We start from the raw sequence: 18,358 nt of genomic DNA on the forward strand, positions 1-18,358 counted from the left end.
AAACATTAACAATGAAAAAATAAATATAAAATCTAAATACATTCTTGTTTTAGTCCTCGAAGACTGGAACCACACAAATAATAATAAAAAAAAGACCACACTTCACCTCCCAGCCCAAAGGTCAGTGGGAGCAACCAGTTCTTTAATGCCTTATGAAAGACCAATAGAGTCAGGGCCATGTGGATGCTGATCGATAGAGCATATACTATGACATACAATGCCCTTTTGACCATGAGCCAACTAGCTCTTGCATAGCAGAAGGCATTGTTGTCTTTGGTAGGAGATGCTGCAAAATGAGGTCATGTTATTGAACAGGTTTCTTATAGAAAAAATAACCCACCAACATTCACACCAAAATTCAGTTCATACCAGAGAAAGGCAAGGAAATGTTAATTCTTCATGTTTCATGCTTTCAAAAGAGATATTTAGGCAAAATGAAATTGGAAGCAATATTGAGAAAGGGGTGAAGAATCTAACAAGATACTGGATTTCAAATTAAGAAATGAAATAGTCTCTTTCTTATTTGTGATCCCTATGGAATAATAATATCAAGTTATTATTTTAACTTTATTGTGGAAACTATGTAATGTGATTCACTCTTTGCTTTTCACAGAACCTAGGAAACAGATAACTGTCCTAAAGCCAAGTCACCAATCTCAATTTGACTTCTTCTCCCTGAGAAATAATTGCCTATGTCAGGGGGGGGGAGGGGGTGTGTGATTTAAAAATATGGCATTTTTGAGTATGCAATCAAGAACCCACCCCCTTAATACATTGCATGTGTAACACATGTAGAAAGGGAGGCATTTGATCACATGATCACAGTCTCCATCTTGATTATTTTTAATATGTCCCTGTGGATACTTACAAACAGATCAAACCTTTCTGGTTTATAAAAATGCTAGCAGCATATATCCTTATCTTACTTCTTTTAAGGTGATTTTTAAACACTTTCTCTGAAGTGTACCTAATTTTAGATAAATCAGACTTGGTAGTCTTGCAATAATTTTGTAATAATAGAGGTAATAGTGCTAGTTACAATACCAACAGTGATATTTAAAGGTGGTATTCTGATTTTTTTTAAACTCAATGTAATAATTTTTAGAAAGCCTTCCCAAATTAAAATTTATCCAAATGTCAAAATAAATTAAGAAGTCCAAAACAGGTCCTCTAAAATTTCTCTAGGTGCTGAGGCAGAATATATAAGATTAAGATCAATTTAATACCAAGTATGATCCAAATTACAAGAGATCTTCCTATTTTTATTACTTGACATTATTTTAAATGACTAATCAATTATTGAACCATTCTCTTTGGCAGAATCACCCTCCAAAATTCCCACTGAATAAATTTAATTGCCTGTTGAGAAACAGAGCTGTCATTTTCCACATTTGCGGAACATACATATATATTTTGGCTCCATTGCAGATTATAATGAAAAATTTCAAACTTCTGCTCCTCTTTGAATTTGAGTACTACTGTCACCTGCCTATACAAGGTGAAATATCATCAAAATCCTGATATTGATGGTACATCTCTATCCACATCCATCCAGATGAAGCTGTCAACTATTGCCCCAGTGTCTGCGGACTGTAAGGTTCTGAAGGGGGAAGAACATCTTATGGCTCAACTCTGCCAGGATAGAATGCCTGGGGTTCTGAGTCCCCTGGATCCAGAAATTGGATGTTTCTATCAGCCTTTCCAGATAGATGCAGTGGTGGGATTCAGCCTGTTCACACCACTTCAGGAGAACCGGTTGTTAACTTTCTGAGCAGTTTGGTGAACTGGTTGTTGGAAGAAATCATTAAGGCAGAGAACCGGTTAAATTATTTGAATCCACCACTGGATAGACCCAACAGGAAACATGATCAGATCAGCTAATTCTATTTATTGTAAGACTACATTAAGAGAATCTTACAACTCTGAATGTACAATTCTCCTGCTGTCTCCTTAGTGGCCTGAGAAACTAGGGAGGTCTCATCTGAGCCTCTTGCCCACACACTTTTCAGCAGTAGCTACATTGTCTCTTATTTAATTGTTCCCTAGGCAGCATTTCTTTGCTACATCTCCCAAGATCTTTTCCACATATCATAGCAGTTTCCACCTTTGACTCTGGACTGGGTGGTCTGCCCTGTTCAGATTTAGTGCACAATCTGGGGATCCTCCTGGACTCATACCTGCTGCTCCAAAAACCGGAAACTGCTGTGGTCAGTATAGCCTTTGCACAACTCCAACTTGTACACCAGTTTGTGCCCATTCCTGAACCAGGAGGCCTTGTTCATGATCACTCTTGCCTTAGTCACCACCCAATAGAACTATTGTGTTGTACTCTACAGGGATCTGTCCTTGTTAAGAAATAACTGAGGACTTTTGGCAGAGGGGCTTGTGATGGATTCTGTCTATGAAGGAGGAGGTAGTGTAAAGGGCTACACTGAAGTGGTAGATTCCCATGAAGGAGGGAGCACATTCCAAGAAGGGAGGTGAGTCAAGAGACGACACAAACCGGAGCTGGATTGGAGAGGAAGAGATATAGGATGTAGAATTTCCCAGGTGATATCTGTTAGGGGGAAAGTGGTATAGGTTTAGTCTGGCAAGATTCTATCTATTGCAGGCATCCTCAACTCCTGGGCTGCGGCCCATTACTGGGGCTTGAGCCTTTCAGAATGGGGCCATGGAAGTGGCAGGCGGGAGCATATGTGCATCCTCACTTGCATGAATAGTGGGCAAGTGCGGGCACGCAAATTCCATTTTGTGAGCAGCAGGTGGGCGTGCCCACTGCTTGCACAAAGGGAGCTGTGGGGGTGTGCACACTTGCCCGCTGCTCACATGGATCCATCCCCTCTCCACCCCTGGCTGGTCTGCAAAGCCAGAAAGGTTGGGGAACTCTGATCTATTGGATGTAAGCAAAAAAAAAAAAAGAACTGAACTTTGGCTAGATTGCTCTATATTGTTCTGAGGGGAGCTTGACAGAATATAAAATAACTGGAAGGGACCTTGGAGGTCTTCTAATCCAAAACCCCTGCTTGAGCAGGAATTCCTATACCATTTCAAACAAATGGCTTCCAGTCTCTCCTTAAAAGCCATCAATGATGGAGAACTCACAACTTCTAAAGGCAAGCCATTCCACTGGTTGATTGTTCTCATTAGGAATTTTTTCCTTACTTCTAGGTGGCATCTCTCCTTAATTAATTTCCATCCATTGTTTCTTGTCTTGCTTTCTGGTACTTTGAAAAGTAAGCTGTCCCCTCTTCTTTGTGGTATCTCCTCAAAAATTTGAACACTATTATCATGTCTCCCCTAGTCCTTCTTTTCACTAGACTAGACATACCCAATTCCTGCAACTGTTCTTCATGTTTTAGCCTCCAGCTCCCTAATCTTCTTTGTTGCTCTTCTCTTCATTCTTTTTATATTGTGGTGATCAAAACTAAATGCAGTATTCCAGGTGTGGCCTTACTAAGGCTTTGTAAAGGGTTACTAATACTGTACATGATCTTAATTCTATCCCTTTATTAATGCAGTTTAGGATTGCATTGGCTTTTTTGGCTGCAGCCACACACTATTTGCTCATATTTAAGTGACTGCCCACTAAAACTCAAACAGTCCCTCTTACAATTACTGGTATTGAGCCAGGTTTCAGCTAGTCTATAACTGTACAATTGATTTTTCTTCCCTAAGTGTAAAACCTTACTTTTCTCTACATTGAATTTCATTTTGTTAAATAGGGTCCAGTGCTCAAGGCTGTTGAGATCCATCTAGATGTCATGGCCCCATTTAATCCCATTTCAGAAGAGGAGGAGGAGTTGGAACTGGGACAGAGATGGCACATCTCCTTTGGAATGTTTGAAGAGATCAGGGGCTGAGGACAATGCTATCCCAGGCCCTTCAGGCATTGGGTGAGGTGGTTGACCAGACAGAGAGCTGCCTGCCCTAATAGATACAGGGAACAATTGGCTGCAGACAGACAGTGGTGCTGAGAGGCAGCAGATTCCTTCTGATGAGGAACAGCTGCTTCCCCCACTCAATTCAAGGGTATGGAGAATAAAGTGAAGACAAGTTCAAAGGAGGGCTGCAAGACTGCTCAGGAGGTTACCAGCCCCTCTTCACAAAGAACAACTGGCATGGGTTGACTTAAGGAGAAGCTGGGGGAGTTTGTCTTTGTCAGGAGCAATTGTTTCCTTTGGTTTACGCTCCCCTGGCTTTGGAAAAATTCAGCCTTGACTCTTGTTTCTGCCTTGCCTTTGCCTCAAGGACTTGCTTTTGGCCTCATGAACTTTCCTGACCCTGTCAAATTGCCTTGCCTTTGGGACCTTGACTCTGGACCTTGTCCCATGAGTTTGCACCTTCTCTTTGGACTTCTTTGCCTTTGCAAATTGGTTTTGTTTGTTTACTGGCTTTTGTTTGTGGGGCTGAGGGAGGCTACCTTCAGGGAAGTATGGGGTGGAGCCTTACCGACCACTGTAGGGCGTTTGTTGTGGCAGTTAACAGAGCAATGAAGGACTCTATCATTACCTGTCTCTGCCAAGGTGACCTGGAACATAACAGTGGATCATGAACCTATCTTCTGAGGTGCTGCCTATTCTGCAAATTTGATGAGTCCCCCTTCTATTCCCTCATCTAAAATATTTATGAAGCTATTGAAGAGTAGTGGGCCTAAAACAGAACCTTGGGGTAACCTACCGCTTAATTCCCTCAATGTGGATGTAGTTCCATTGAGGACTACACATTGAGTATGGTTTGTCAGCCAGTTACAAATCCATCTAATGGTGGTGCTGTATATCCCACTTTTTTTAACTTACCAAGATGTAGGTTGTGGCCTACTTTGTCAAATGCCTTACTGAAATCCAAGTATACTATATCCACAGCAATTTGCTGATCCACTGATTTAGTCACTTTGTTAAAGAATCAAATAAGATTAGTTTGGCATGACTTTTGACAAACCCAGGTGGCTAGAGTTTAATCACCTTATTTGCTCTTCTTTGCACTTTTTGTAAAGTCTCAACATTTTTTTATTTTTTGGTAATGTGGTGACCAAAACTGGATTCAGTATTCCAGGTGTTGTCTTACTAAGGCTTTATAAAGTGGTACTAATACTTCATGTGATTTTGATTCTTTGTTGTTAGATCGGCACAGGAATGGAAGACGCGACCAGCTCGTTACATTAATAACTTTATTTAGAAACAGTAGCAAGACTGGCTGCGCGCTGCCGGAGCTCTCCTTATATTCTCTGCGGCAGTCGCACCGCCCCTGACAGTGATTCAAACTTTCCCGCCCGATGGCTGGCAGCCAATCCGGGCGGATGTCCTTATAAGGACATAACACTCCTCCCCTCTTAGTCCGAAAACAGTCAATGTTCATCAATAAAAGTCACGTAATCACGCAGGTACGTAGGACGCCTCGGCACCCTAGTTGACCTGCGCAGTCTCACTTCTTCCTTGTCCCCGACCCGGACGGACGGGGCTCCTGTGTCTCCTGGTTCCCTCCCCGGAACCGGGCTCGGTTCGGCTGGCGAGTGTGCGGCGTCACCCTCAGCGCCTCCGGCCGGACCGCAGACCTTGGATGGCTGGTTCTGGTGGTCTTCCTCCTGGCCTGTGGATCTATCGTCTCGTCGAGGCTCCTCGGTTCCGACCCGGGAAGAGCGTCTGAGTCTCGGTAAGTCCCAGGCTGTCACTTGCTCCTCCCCGGTCTCCCGGGCGCTGCGATTCGGCTCGTTGTCGTCTGGGGGGTGGTTCGGATCAGTGCCCTCGGGTCTGGTCTGCCGGCGGTGGGTGGTGTTGGCTCGGGTCGTGCTGTCCAACCTCGCAGGGGTGGCGCAGGTCCCCTTGGTCGGGTTGGCATTGGCCTACCCCGTCGGGTCGGCGGTGGTCGACCTGGTCGGGATGTCGTTGTGGGGCTACCTCCGCGGGTCGGTGGAGGTCTCCCCTGCCGGGGTGGCGCAGGCCTCCCTGGCCAGGTTGTTGCCAGCTTTCCCTTCGCCTTAGTCCCTGGTCTACCGCAGGTTGGTGGCTGGGATCATCTGGGCTGGGTTGTTGTTGCCAGGTTGTCTTCTGTGCTGGGCGGGGGTCCCTCTCGCCGGGGAATTGTGTGCCACCCTCACCCATGGGCTGTGGTGTGCCCACCTCGGATGGTCCCCGGTCTACTTGCCTGTAGTGGAGGTCTCCCTGGCAGGGCTGTCGCTGATTGCCTTTGCCGGATGGGTGCGATGCTCCCTTTTGGGGTATGTCCCGGTCTACTCGTGGGCTGTTTTGGTGGTCCCTCGCCCTGTCGTGCCGGGTGCCCACCTCACTGGGTTGGTGTTGCCATCCCCCATGCGGCTGGCCCCGGTCTACCGCTCTGGACTGTCGGTGTGTTAGCGCCTGGTAGTGTGCTTGGCCGACCTCGTCGGGGTGGCGGTGGTCTGCCTTGCCGGGGTGTGGTAGGCCTACCTCGTCGGGGTGTCGTAGGCCTACCTCGTCGGGGTGTTGCAGGCCTACCTCGTCGGGGTGTTGCAGGCCTCCCTCGTCTGGCTGGTTTTCTTGCGCTTCCCCCCACCTTTTCCGGAGCTGGTCGATGTGACGTCTACAGACCTGTCCATCTTCCAGCTCCACGGTGTAGGACTTTGGGCCGGTTGTGCTGTCTATCTTCCCCTTCAGCCACTTAGGAGAGCCGTGGAAGTTTAGCGCGAAAACCGAATCTCCCTTGCTGAAGGCGCGAAGCGGGCGGCTGGCCGTTGCGGTCACTTCTGGGCTGTATTGGGGGTGAAGCCGGTCCAATGGTGACCTCAACCTTCTGCCCATCAACAATTCGACCGGGCTCTTGTGGGTGGTGGCATGCGGCGTGATGTGCTGGGTGAGGAGGAAGTTGTCTATTCTTTCCTGCCAGTCGCCCGTGCCCATCTTGGTGAGTGCCTCCTTGGTGAGTCTCACCATTCGTTCCGCTTGTCTGTTCCCAGCCGGCCTGTACGGGGCGGACAGGGCATGGCGGATGCCCAGTCCTGCCAGGAATGCCTCCATGGCCAGGGATGTGAGTTGGGGGCCGTTGTCAGAGACCAGCACATCCGGCAGTCCATGGGTGGCGAAAAGGCGGCGCAGGGCCCGGATCGTCGCTTCCGTTGTGGTAGATGCCATGGGTACCACCTCGAGCCACTTGGAGAAGGCATCGACGACGATGAGTAGGTGGCGCCCTTGCATCGGACCCGCGAAGTCGATATGGATCCTCGACCAGGGGTTGCTGGGGGTCTCCCACTTCGCTGTTTCGGCTTGTGGTGGCGCTGGGCGTACTTCTTGACATGGGTCACATCTGGAGACCCATTCTTCGATGTCTTTGTCCAGTGAGGGCCACCAGACGTAACCAGGGCCAGGGCCTTCATGCGGACGATGCCGGGGTGCCCTTTATGTAATGTCTCTAGCGCCCGCCGTTGCAGAGTGCTTGGAATCAGCACCCTGTCTCCCCATAGCAAACAGCCCTTCATTGTGGACAGCTCCTTCTGCTTCCTGACGAATGGGCTGAACTTTTCCTCCGTCTTCTCAGATGGCCACCCCCTGAGGACCCAGGACTTCACTTGGCGGAGTGTGGAGTCCTTTTGGGTGTGGACGGCCACATCTGCGGACGAGACTGGACAGCAGGCGTCGTCTATGTGGAAGAGGTGGAGCGTGGGGGCTGGGTCTTCTACTGGATCCTTCAATGGGCATCTACTCAGCGCGTCGGCGTTTCCTATGGTTGTGCCTGGCTGGTGCACGAGCCTGTAGGAGTAGCCGGCTAGGAAGATGGCCCATCTCGTCATCCGCGGGGACATGAAGGTCGGGGTGGGTTGGTCGCCTGCGAGGAGCCCCAGGAGTGGCTTGTGGTCGGTTACTATGGTGAAACTCCTCCTGTAGAGGTATTCCCCCAAAATCGACAAGCTTTGAGTGTAGTGGCTTCAGGTCTCGTTTGCTGATGCTGGGTTGCAGGCACTTCAGCTGGTGCCAATCCATGATGGAGTAGACCGAGCCCGAGTCTACCTCCATTGAGCAGGGTGATCCCTCCATGTGGATGGTCACGTGGAACTTGGTGGCATTGTCCAAGTTTGTGTGGGCGATGGTCATCTGGTGGACTGCTCCGCTCCGGGGAAATTCGTCGTCTCTGCGTCTAGATGGGCCAGAGGACCATTTGGATGATCTCTGGTATTCTTTTCGATTTTCGCGGGGACAGTGGCTGGAGGGTTCTGGGGCTGGTTCCTCGGCTCTGCAAGCTTCATCGATGTGTACCCCTTCTGTTGCAGCGTCTGCAGGTCGCATCTCTCCACTTGCAGGTTGCCCTGGCATGGTCCCCTCTGCAGCTGGCACAGCGCTCCCCCTTGTAACTTCTTTGAGCGGTTTCCCGCCTTGGGGGTCTGGATATTTTGTAGACGGTGGGCTCCTCCTCCTCCTCCGATCCAGCTGTGGAATCCTCAGTTGATGATTGCTTTGTGGTGCGAATCTTGTGGATTCCCTTTGCTCTGCTTACCGCGGCTGCCGCTTTCTCTGAGATTTCGGATGCGGTGGCTTCCTCCACCACATCCTTGAGCACGAGTTTCTTCCTGCTCAGGAATTTCTTTTGCAGGCCTCTGTCCCTCATGCCGAAAACCACATGGTCAGCAATGGCGTTGTCCACATGGTCAAATTCGCAGCTGGCTGCAATTTGGCGCAGGGCAGCCACGAATTCTTTGATGGTCTCACCTTCCTTCTGATCCCTCTGATGGAAGGTGAAACGGTTCACCACTGGTGTTCCTGTTGGGGCATAATGGTCCTCCAGGATCTGCAGCAGGTCCGTCCATGGTACTTCTTCGATGTCTCGTGGTGCTACAAGATCGATGGCCATGTCGAGAACTTCGGAGCCGCAGTTGGCCAGGAAGATGCCCTTTTTTCGGTCATCGTCGGCATCCCTGATGTTGCTGCCTCTCAGGTATTGCCGAAATTTGACCACGTAGGATTTCCACTTGTCCTTCCCTGGGCGGAAAGGAGCAAGGGCTGGCAAAGTGACTTCAGCGGATGCCATGCCTTCGGAAATGCCTACTGGTGGTTTCGGGTGCCGGTGTCTTGGTCTTGTTGGCTTGGCGCCACGAGGTTCGTCTCTTGCTCTAGTCCTTCGTCGCCAGTGTTAGATCGGCGCAGGAATGGAAGACGCGACCAGCTCGTTACATTAATAACTTTATTTAGAAACAGTAGCAAGACTGGCTGCGCGCTGCCGGAGCTCTCCTTATATTTGCTCCGGCAGTCGCACCGCCCCTGACAGTGATTCAAACTTTCCCGCCCGATGGCTGGCAGCCAATCTGGGCGGATGTCCTTATAAGGACATAACATTTGTTATAACTTTGTTTACTTCTAGGTATTCGAGACCTGTTGCTTGATTATCTTTTCCAAGATTATTCCAGGTATTGATCTCAGGCTTATTGGTTTATAGTTTCCTGGATGTTTTTCTTTTTCCTTTTTTGAAGATAGGAAGCAAATTGGCTCTTTTCCAGTCCTCAGATAGTTCCCCAGTGCTCCAAGAACTTGGAAAGATATGATTCAATGGTTCCAAGATCACATCTACCAGTTCCCTCAGAACTCAGGAATGTAATCCATCAGGACATGGTGATTTGAATCAGCCTAGAGCTGACAGGTGTTCTTTTACTTGATTTTTGCTTATTTTCATTTGCATTCCCAGCCTGTCTTTTAGTTGTTTTTGTAAAGTTGATTTGTATTTTCTTTTTGCATGAAGACAGATGCAAAGAATGAATTAAGGAGTTCTGCTTTCTCTATACTGCCCATTATTTCCTTTCCATCTTTCTTTCTTTCTTTCTTTCTTTCTTTCTTTCTTTCTTTCTTTATTTATTTATTTATTTATTTATTTATTTATTTTTCAATTTATATACCACCCTTCTCCCTGAGGACTCAGGGCGGTGCACAGCCAGAATTAAAAACATGAAATACAAATATTAAAAACAATTAATATATATATAAATTTGGCCCAAAAATTTAAAAAACCACAAACCAATTAAACATTTAAAAAATTTAAAAAATTTAAAAAATTTCTTCCTAAGCCAGGCCGGCTTGCTGGAAATCTTCTTCCATTAGTGGACCAACTGTTTTTTCTTGGTTTTGATGTGTTGAAAGAAACTTTTTATTATTATTTTTGACATTTACTGCAAGTCTAGCCTGGATCTCAGCTATCTTATCTTGATCCAGATTTTTTTCAGTTATTTTGGGCAATTTATTTAACCTGAAAACCTGTTACTTAGATTAATTGGCCCTGATGGCATCTCTGCAACTCAACAGTATTTCTTCAAGAGAAATTGAAGGTAATAGCTGAAATTGGTCTTATTCCTGGTTCTTCTAGATTAATGGCTTAAATCTGTTTTTACAAAGGAGTGACTGATTGTTTTAAAAACTGTGTAATTCTAATTTCTAATATTAAATTATGATTAATATCACAGGAAGTTTTATTCTTTGCATGTTGTATCATACAATATTTACTGGTTGTTAGTATTAACCCTTATTTTGGAACAACAGAAGCTGGGACATTAACTCATATGGTTTTCACTTAAATTCATGTATTTGTTAACCTGATTTTAGAGTGATTATTACTACTCATACCATCTTCTGGATTCTGATTTCACTTTTTGGAATTTAATAAGGCTTCAACAATTCTGGATTTACACACATGAGTATTAGCAAACTTAATTATTATTCAAGACTGAAAAACTAATCATTTGCAGCAGTAGATTAACGTCTGAAACAGTTCACATTTGAAACAGTATTTTTGCAGTAAAGAGGCAAGAATTTTCAGCAATGTGATCAAATATTCTTGTATTCTTTCATCTATGAAAATGTTTTCTTTTGTTTTGTTTTAAACCTGAACTTGACATACTATGTTTCTTATCATGGCAACTTGTATAATTTGTTAATATTTTATATAAGACAATCAAAATAATTTAACACTTTTAGCTACAACAATATTACGTTATCATTACAATTTGTTTGTCTAATAAAGCAAAATAACAAATTCTGGTCACCTACCCCCTACATTACACGCCTATGAGACATTAATACCTCTCAGAAAACAAATATTGGGGGGCAGGGGTTTCCTGTGATCAATGCTTTTTTTTTTAGAATTTTATTTTTTTCAAACACACACACAAACAAACAAACAGTACTTTTTTTCTGAACAGAGTATTAGCCAAGTCAAAATTTGTACAGCCTTTAGTTTTCTCCAAGACAATTTATATATTTCACTTTTTGCCATAATATTCTTTCTCTCTAATTTTTTATTTTATTTTCCTTCTGTTTCTTCTGGTATATAACCAATATTACCATTCGCCCTAATCTCTAATCTTAGTCAATTTTTCTTTTTTTCCCCCTCTCATTACTTTTTTCAAATTGAAACTCTTTAATTTAAAGTCAATCATTTTCTTAAAACCTAACCCTAACTCTAAATCATCTTATTCAAATATTTTCCCACTGCTCCCTTCTCACAACATATTTTCCCTAGATTCCATTATTCCAATTATGGATATTAGTATTCATACAATTTTACATATATAACCCATTTCCTTCCCTCTTTTCCATTTCTTTCCTTTATCAGTTTATCTAAATATTACAATCAAATATATTACTACAATTCACTTAAGTATATATCATTAAAGACATTCATTTCTATTTCTCAATTCCAGTTGTTTTTTAAAATAGACCCAATTTTCCATTGTTTTTTCAAATATATATATACTATCTACACCTTTTCATAATAAACCATAATCAGTAATATTTCCCCCTCTTAAAAGTTAATTTCGATTATTGCTAACGGTGTCTTAATCTCTTCATGTTAAACAGTAAACAAAGTCAATTTTCATCTTTTCCCTTTCCCTTCTCCTCTTATTTAATAATCCATTAATCCCTTTTCACAATACAATTTCAAATGCTTTAGCTGAATTCCATTATTACAATTAAAGACATTCCAAGTATTACAATCACATATATTAAACTTCCTACAATTCATTATAAGGGAAAATATGTTTTATATTTAGAACTATAAATGAATTAAAGTAAGATTTATAATTATAAATCTTACTTAAATTCATTTATAGTTCTAAATATAAAACATATTTTCCTCTTTCCTTTCCATTAACTACTCCTTTCTCTCTTTCTCTTATTTTCTTCTTTTTCCCTCCCCCCCAATTTTAAAGTCCCTTACTCTCCTGATTTGCCCTGTATTTCCATCTGCTCGCCTTTCTCCCCTTTTCCCCTTATTTTCCCACTGTTGATCCAGTGTAATCATTTGAATTTTTTGTGTTTTGTCTCTTCCCCTCTTTTTTCTCTCCTTGTCTCTTTCCACCCTCTCTATTTTTGTCATTGTTAATCCCAATGTAATCTTTAAAGTTCACATTTGTTCCTAATCTTTTCCCATTTTCTTTTCTTCACTCTCTTTGTTTCCTTTTTCCAGTTAATTTTCTCCTAACTCCTCTCTTTTTTTCATTATTACTCCCAACATGATCATTTAATTTTTCATAATCAATGTCTTTATCTTCAGTATTAATTTCTTGTTTCTCATTCATAGTTTCTTTATCCACTTCGGTATGTTCTAATGCAATCTCTAATTCATCAGGCTTAGGTTTTCCATACATCATTATAATCATTTCATTTAATTCCAATTTGAATGATATATGCATCGTTTAAATAATTTCAATTAGTTCCTGTGCCATTTTGTTGTTTCTGGGTTGTCGTTGTTTCAATTTTAAGTTTTATTATAATCCACCTTCTTTAGTTGTCGAGATCAAGCAGCTTAAAAGAAAATAAATCCTCCTCAAAAGTTCCCACTGCTCTTATCACTTTAAGAAGTTTTTTTCCAAAATACAAAGTTAAGCGTTGTAATGTTTTTTTCCGCCCATAGATATCTCTCTCCAATCCACAATTCCAATCAACAAACTAAGAAAATATCCATTTTATTTATTAAATCCACTTTACCAATATTTGCCAATTTCCATCTTCTTCTTGATTTTGTATTTTCCAAAAACCAATTTAAAATCTAGTTCCAAATCCAATTAAGAGACTTCTGTTACAGGGCTTTAGTTTTAAATTTTTCTTTGTTCTTCCTTCAATGGTCAAAGTTTTTAAAGTTATTTCCAGTCCTCTTCATAGCTATTTCGGGTTTCTTCTTCTAATAATTTAATTATCTCCACTCAAATTCTAATCCAAAAATCAGGTTCCGTTTTGGGCTTTAATACTTTAAATTTCCACTTTGTTCTTCTCTCTCCATTAATATTCCCCCATGCCCATTAGCTGTTTCTTCACTGGGCACCTTTTAACAATTTTAAAATATTTCTGTTTTTACCTGTGAGCTGGCAATCACTCACCTGGTACCAGTACTCCATTCAAATCACTGCTCCTGCTCAAAACTTAGTCCAGTTGCCCCAGCTTTATGGTGACCACTATGGCCCCCACCCCCGAATCGAAGAATTTCCTCCTACCTCTGAAGAATTTGCCTGTTCCTCTTGGTCATCCAAGGTGCCTCTCCTTCTTCTCCATCCCTACAGGACAGATCCATTCTGAAGACCCCCTTCCAGCGGTTTGTCAGTCTGGAATTTTGCAAGGCTCATTAATTCCCAACTCTCTCGTTGCGACGCTTCCAGTCGAATCCTGAACAATGCTTTTTAACTCTATTTTTTAAGGTATATATTAGGAATAGAGGCAGATGGAGGCTGCAGATCACAAGACAGTGAGGCAGTTGTATGAATGCTCCACAATTGACCTACTGTAGCACAATCTTCGATATTTACTTTTCCCTATCCAATGGAGATAAAGGAAAATGTAAAATGTGCATCTCAAGCACTGTTTTTCATAATCATGTTGATTGATTCTTTAATGGCTGAACATAGGGTTGAAAGATGCAAAAGTTAAAGGAGCTGACTATTGCTGCTGCAACCTTTCTCTCTATCTCTTTCTTAATACAAACATGATGAATGAGAATGTACTCTGGAAGCTGTTGGCACATGGTAGGGCATTAAAAAAGCAAATAAAAAAAACAGGGTAAGCAGGAGATACTTCCAAAGCTTGTATAAATGCATGGGCAATAGTAAAATAACATTAACCGACTCAATGGTTTTTTTTTTTTTTTTCAAAATATAATAGTTAGGTGCATGTACATAGTAATAATAGGGGGAAACTCTTAGCTTTTTTGGATATTTAGGGACTTGCTTTTGGCTAGGCTCAAATGGAAGTTGAATGGTGTGCTGGTTTGGGCTCAAAAATGTTAAGAGCAAAGCACATTTCTTTCAGCATTCAGTCCATAATGAACGCTGGGCTTACCGTGAACATTCGTTCTATGTGCGCTGCAGGAGAGTCCAAGCATGGGTTCAATTTGTGTGATTGGTCAGAGATTGAGTTGGAAATTCTTTGGCCATGCCTACATCTTCCAGCTGAGCTTCAGTTTTTTCAACTAAGACCAAGAACTGGAGAAGATGAAGTCCAAGCAACATCACGACCACTCCTGGACCCCAGACCATAATAAGCCAGGGTGGGATTGGACTCTCCTGCAGCGCACATAGAACGAACATTCATGGTAAATCCAACGTACATTCTCCTGTGCGTTGCTTGGAGAGTCCAAGCATGGGATATACCCAAGCTAAATTGTTGTAGGGTGGAAAACAGATTGGTCCAGGGTCCCCTCGGCCAGTAGGACTTACTGTAACACCCGTCTCCCGAATGCCGCCTCCGCAGAAGCGAACTGGTCCAACTTGTAATTCCTCACAAATGGAGAAGGTGAAGTCCAAGTGGCCGCTCTGCAAATTTCCAGAATGGAAGCTTGTGTAGCCCAAGCAGCTGAAGTGGCCGCACTGCGAATCAAGTGTGCCGTAACGCGGCATGGCACAGGACGAGCTTAATGTTCATAAACCAGTGTAATACAAGCCTTAGGCCAACGTCCAATGGTGGATGGCGATACTTTCTTACCAATAGACCATGGTTGGTATGACACGAACAAGGCCTCTGTTCTTCTGAAAGAAGCTGTACGTTTAATATATCACTTGAGAGCCCTGCGGACATCCAAGGAATGCCATCGTTTTTCACGCGGGTGTCTCGGGCTCGGGCAGAAGTCTGCTAGAATAACTTCCTGTGTCCTGTGGAACCAAGTATTACCTTTGGCACAAATGTCAAGTCTAAACGAAGTATGACTCTATCCGGGTGAAAAATGCACAAATCGGAATGCACCGAAAGAGACGCCAATTCTGAAATTCTGCAAGCCAAAGTGATCGCCACCAGGAAGGCAACCTTGAAAGTAAAAAGCCGTAAACTGGCAGCTCCCAAAGGCTCAAATGGAGGCAAGGTGAGTGCCCTCAACACTACAGACAGATCCCAGGTCAGATATCTGTGGACCGTTGGTGGTAACAGGTTAGTGGCCCCTTTCAAATAGCTGCTGACCTTTGGATGCTGAGAAAGCGAAACTGGCCCCTCGCCAGGCAGAATGGTAGCCAATGCCGCGACTTGTCGGCGGAGAGTATTAGTGGCTAACCCTTTCTTAAGGCCACTCTGCAAAAAGTCCAGGACTTGTGGGGTGGAGCCTGACAGCCTGATGAGCCGGTAAGAGTTTTTCCTGGCTCCGGAATAGTGGGCCGATAAAATTTATCATCTAACTAAAATGGACAGAAATTTGTGAAGGATTGTTTATGATTACCTGGGCCAACAGCGGAGGAAAAAGAGAGTTGTTTGGGACAGTGAAAAACCAATAAATAATGTTTAAAGTGTGGGGTCTAATCGCTGTTGTTGGAATGCCACAGAAGAATATTTGGAATTGTTTTTAGACAGCAGCGTGCTTCAAGGAGTGATTAATAACTGTACAATCTCACATGGTTAAGCAGCCAGTTTTATTATGGATAAAAAAAAAAAACCACCCGCTGGAAGCAGAAGGTTTATTTGATTGTTGCCCAGGCTTTGAAGATTTATGCCATCGAAAAAACAAAAAAGGGTTAGTAAATATAAGTGGCAACGTATCCGTCCTTCAAATCACACCGCAGCACGATTAAAAAGACAATCTCTGGGTGAATCGGAGCAAGAGAGCTCAGAGAGTGAAACAATAATGATGGCGAAAACTGGCTCACAGCCAGCAACAGTGGATGAACTCAGAGAAATGCTGACTAGCACTAAAGAGGCGATTTTCAAAAGAATGGATGATTATGCAGAAAAAGTTGACAAGCGCATGGACCAATTGTGGGAATGCGGTGGCCATAAAACATGTTTAAACCAGTTTAACTGGTTGGACACTTGTATGGAGCTTAGCACCGAAATAACCAGACAATGAAAAGCGGGTTCACATGGATACTATATGAAGGGCCCTATTCATTCTCTCATTGTTTTTAACATAGGATGTGCCTGCAAAAGTAAAGATATCTCCTTGTATAAACATCCTGGGATACAAAGTAAAAATATCTCTTATCTCCTTCCTGAGAATCACATTCCTGAGAAGCAGATAACGGAGATGGGCCTCTCGCCTAATAATATCTGAGAATTGTAAAAAGCCAGAGTTAAAGTTCCGCTTTGCATCATTACTATTGTTTTCCCATCTCTTGTACGTAATGTGAGATGTGTAGTCATAATAACGCCTTCTGATGACGCTGTATTTTGGTACCTAATAAAAGAGATTGTAGCCTTTTGTTTGCTGCTCTCTCATCCCGAGAAAACACTTGTCCTGTGTTTTTTCTAAACTGGAATCCACATGAGAAGCCCACCAGGATGAAATCAACATCTGGTGACCCCGACGTGATCTCGTGAAACAGATACGTCTCGACGTGATAACCCGCTGAGGCTATACGTTTCTTGGAACCCCTGTTCTCACCGCCTGGAAGAGGCTGTGCACCTCGATTTCGTCTGAAACACGACGACAATCTTTCGTGAGTATGGGGGGGGGTCTTACCAAGCAGCAAACGAAGCATTTGCAAGAGCTTGGTGAGATATCCAAGACTAATATTACTATTTTAAAAGATAAAGGGAAAGTCCTGCCCATGATATCAAAAGAGAATTTGGTCTACCTTCTAAAATATGTTTGGCAAAATTACCCGGCTTATCCGGAAAAGGGCTCTTTAAAAGTAAAGACGTGGAAACACATGGGAAATTGTCTCCACGAATCTCCTCAAGCCCCTGAAAAAATTCTGACACTCTGGAGATTGGTATTAGAGTGTTTAATGATACATGAAAAAAGCCTCCAGGACACTGAAAAGTCTCCCGAACTTCCGCCGCCATATGACGGCTCTTCTCCTAAACCTAACCTCTCTCCATCTAAATCTCCTGTTCCTCCTACAGCCCCCGCTTCCCCCTCCCCTGAGATGTTTCCTTTGTCTATTCCTGATCCCCCTGCTTCCGCATCTCCCCCCTGTGCTGTAGGTGCTGTGCAGTCTGCTATAGTAAGAGCCTATAGAGATGGAGAATTAGAAGATGATGAAATGATTTCAGCCTTTCCCTTGGTATTTGTAAATCAGGGAGGAGCACAAATTCCGCAATGGGAACCGCTCCCTATTAAATTGATAAGGGACATTAAACAATCCTGCATAATGTATGGTATCCAAGCCCCTTACACCCAAGGCTTGTTGAGAACCATGGCAAATGCCTACCTCATGATTCCGGCTGATTGGAAGAATTTGTTTAATATGATTCTAACAGGGACTCAGTATGTTGTTTGGCAATCAGAATTCCAACGCCATGCAATCTCCTTAGCAGCTAGGAATCCCCCTGTCACGGTTGAGGAAATCTGTGGCGAGGGACAGTTTCTGCCTCCTACTGCTCAATACGTTTTACCAATTCCTACTCTTAATTTAACTTCTCAAGCTGCTCTTGAGGCTCTTATTCGAGTGGATGACCCTGGAACCTCCAAACAATCTTTTGCAAAAATTGTTCAGGGTTCAAATGAGCCCTATTCAGACTTTGTTGAGAGACTGCAAGTTGCGCTCTCACGTCAAATCACCAATACAGATGCACGGAATGAAATTATAATGAAATTGGCCTTTGAAAATGCAAACAATGATTGTCGTGCCTTGCTCTCCCCATTAGTTAATACACCAGGTGTCACACTGGCTCAATATCTGACCGCCTGTCGTGCCGTTGGCACGCAAGCTTATCATGCTGAACTTATTGCTTCAGCAATACAAAAGGGGAATGAGAAAAAAGCATCTGGTAATTGCTTTAACTGTGGAAGACCTGGTCATTTTAAATCTCAATGCCGAGCACCTGGTGGTGGAGCGGCACGTAATTCAAATTCAAATCGCAGAGAAAAGCCAAAAACAATCTGCCCAAAATGCAAAAAGGGTTTTCATTGGGCAAATCAATGTCGAACAAAACTCTCTGACCAGGGAAACTAGGTTTGGGGCCAGCAACCAGCCCCGTCTCAAAGGTTGCGCAGGATC

General features: G+C 43.5%; 1 protein-coding gene across 2 annotated transcripts in view; it reads right to left on the reverse strand.

Moving 5' to 3' along the window:
• The window catches only part of LDB2 (LIM domain binding 2), a 580,079-nt gene that overhangs the window by 419,726 nt on the left and 141,995 nt on the right, over window positions 1-18,358 (reverse strand). The gene's annotated exons all lie outside the window — the stretch shown is intronic.

The sequence above is a fragment of the Pituophis catenifer genome, unplaced genomic scaffold, assembly GCF_029215685.1.
Source record: "Pituophis catenifer annectens isolate HBS135680 unplaced genomic scaffold, rPitCat1.0.hap2 SCAF_8, whole genome shotgun sequence".
Lineage (NCBI taxonomy): Eukaryota > Metazoa > Chordata > Lepidosauria > Squamata > Colubridae > Pituophis > Pituophis catenifer.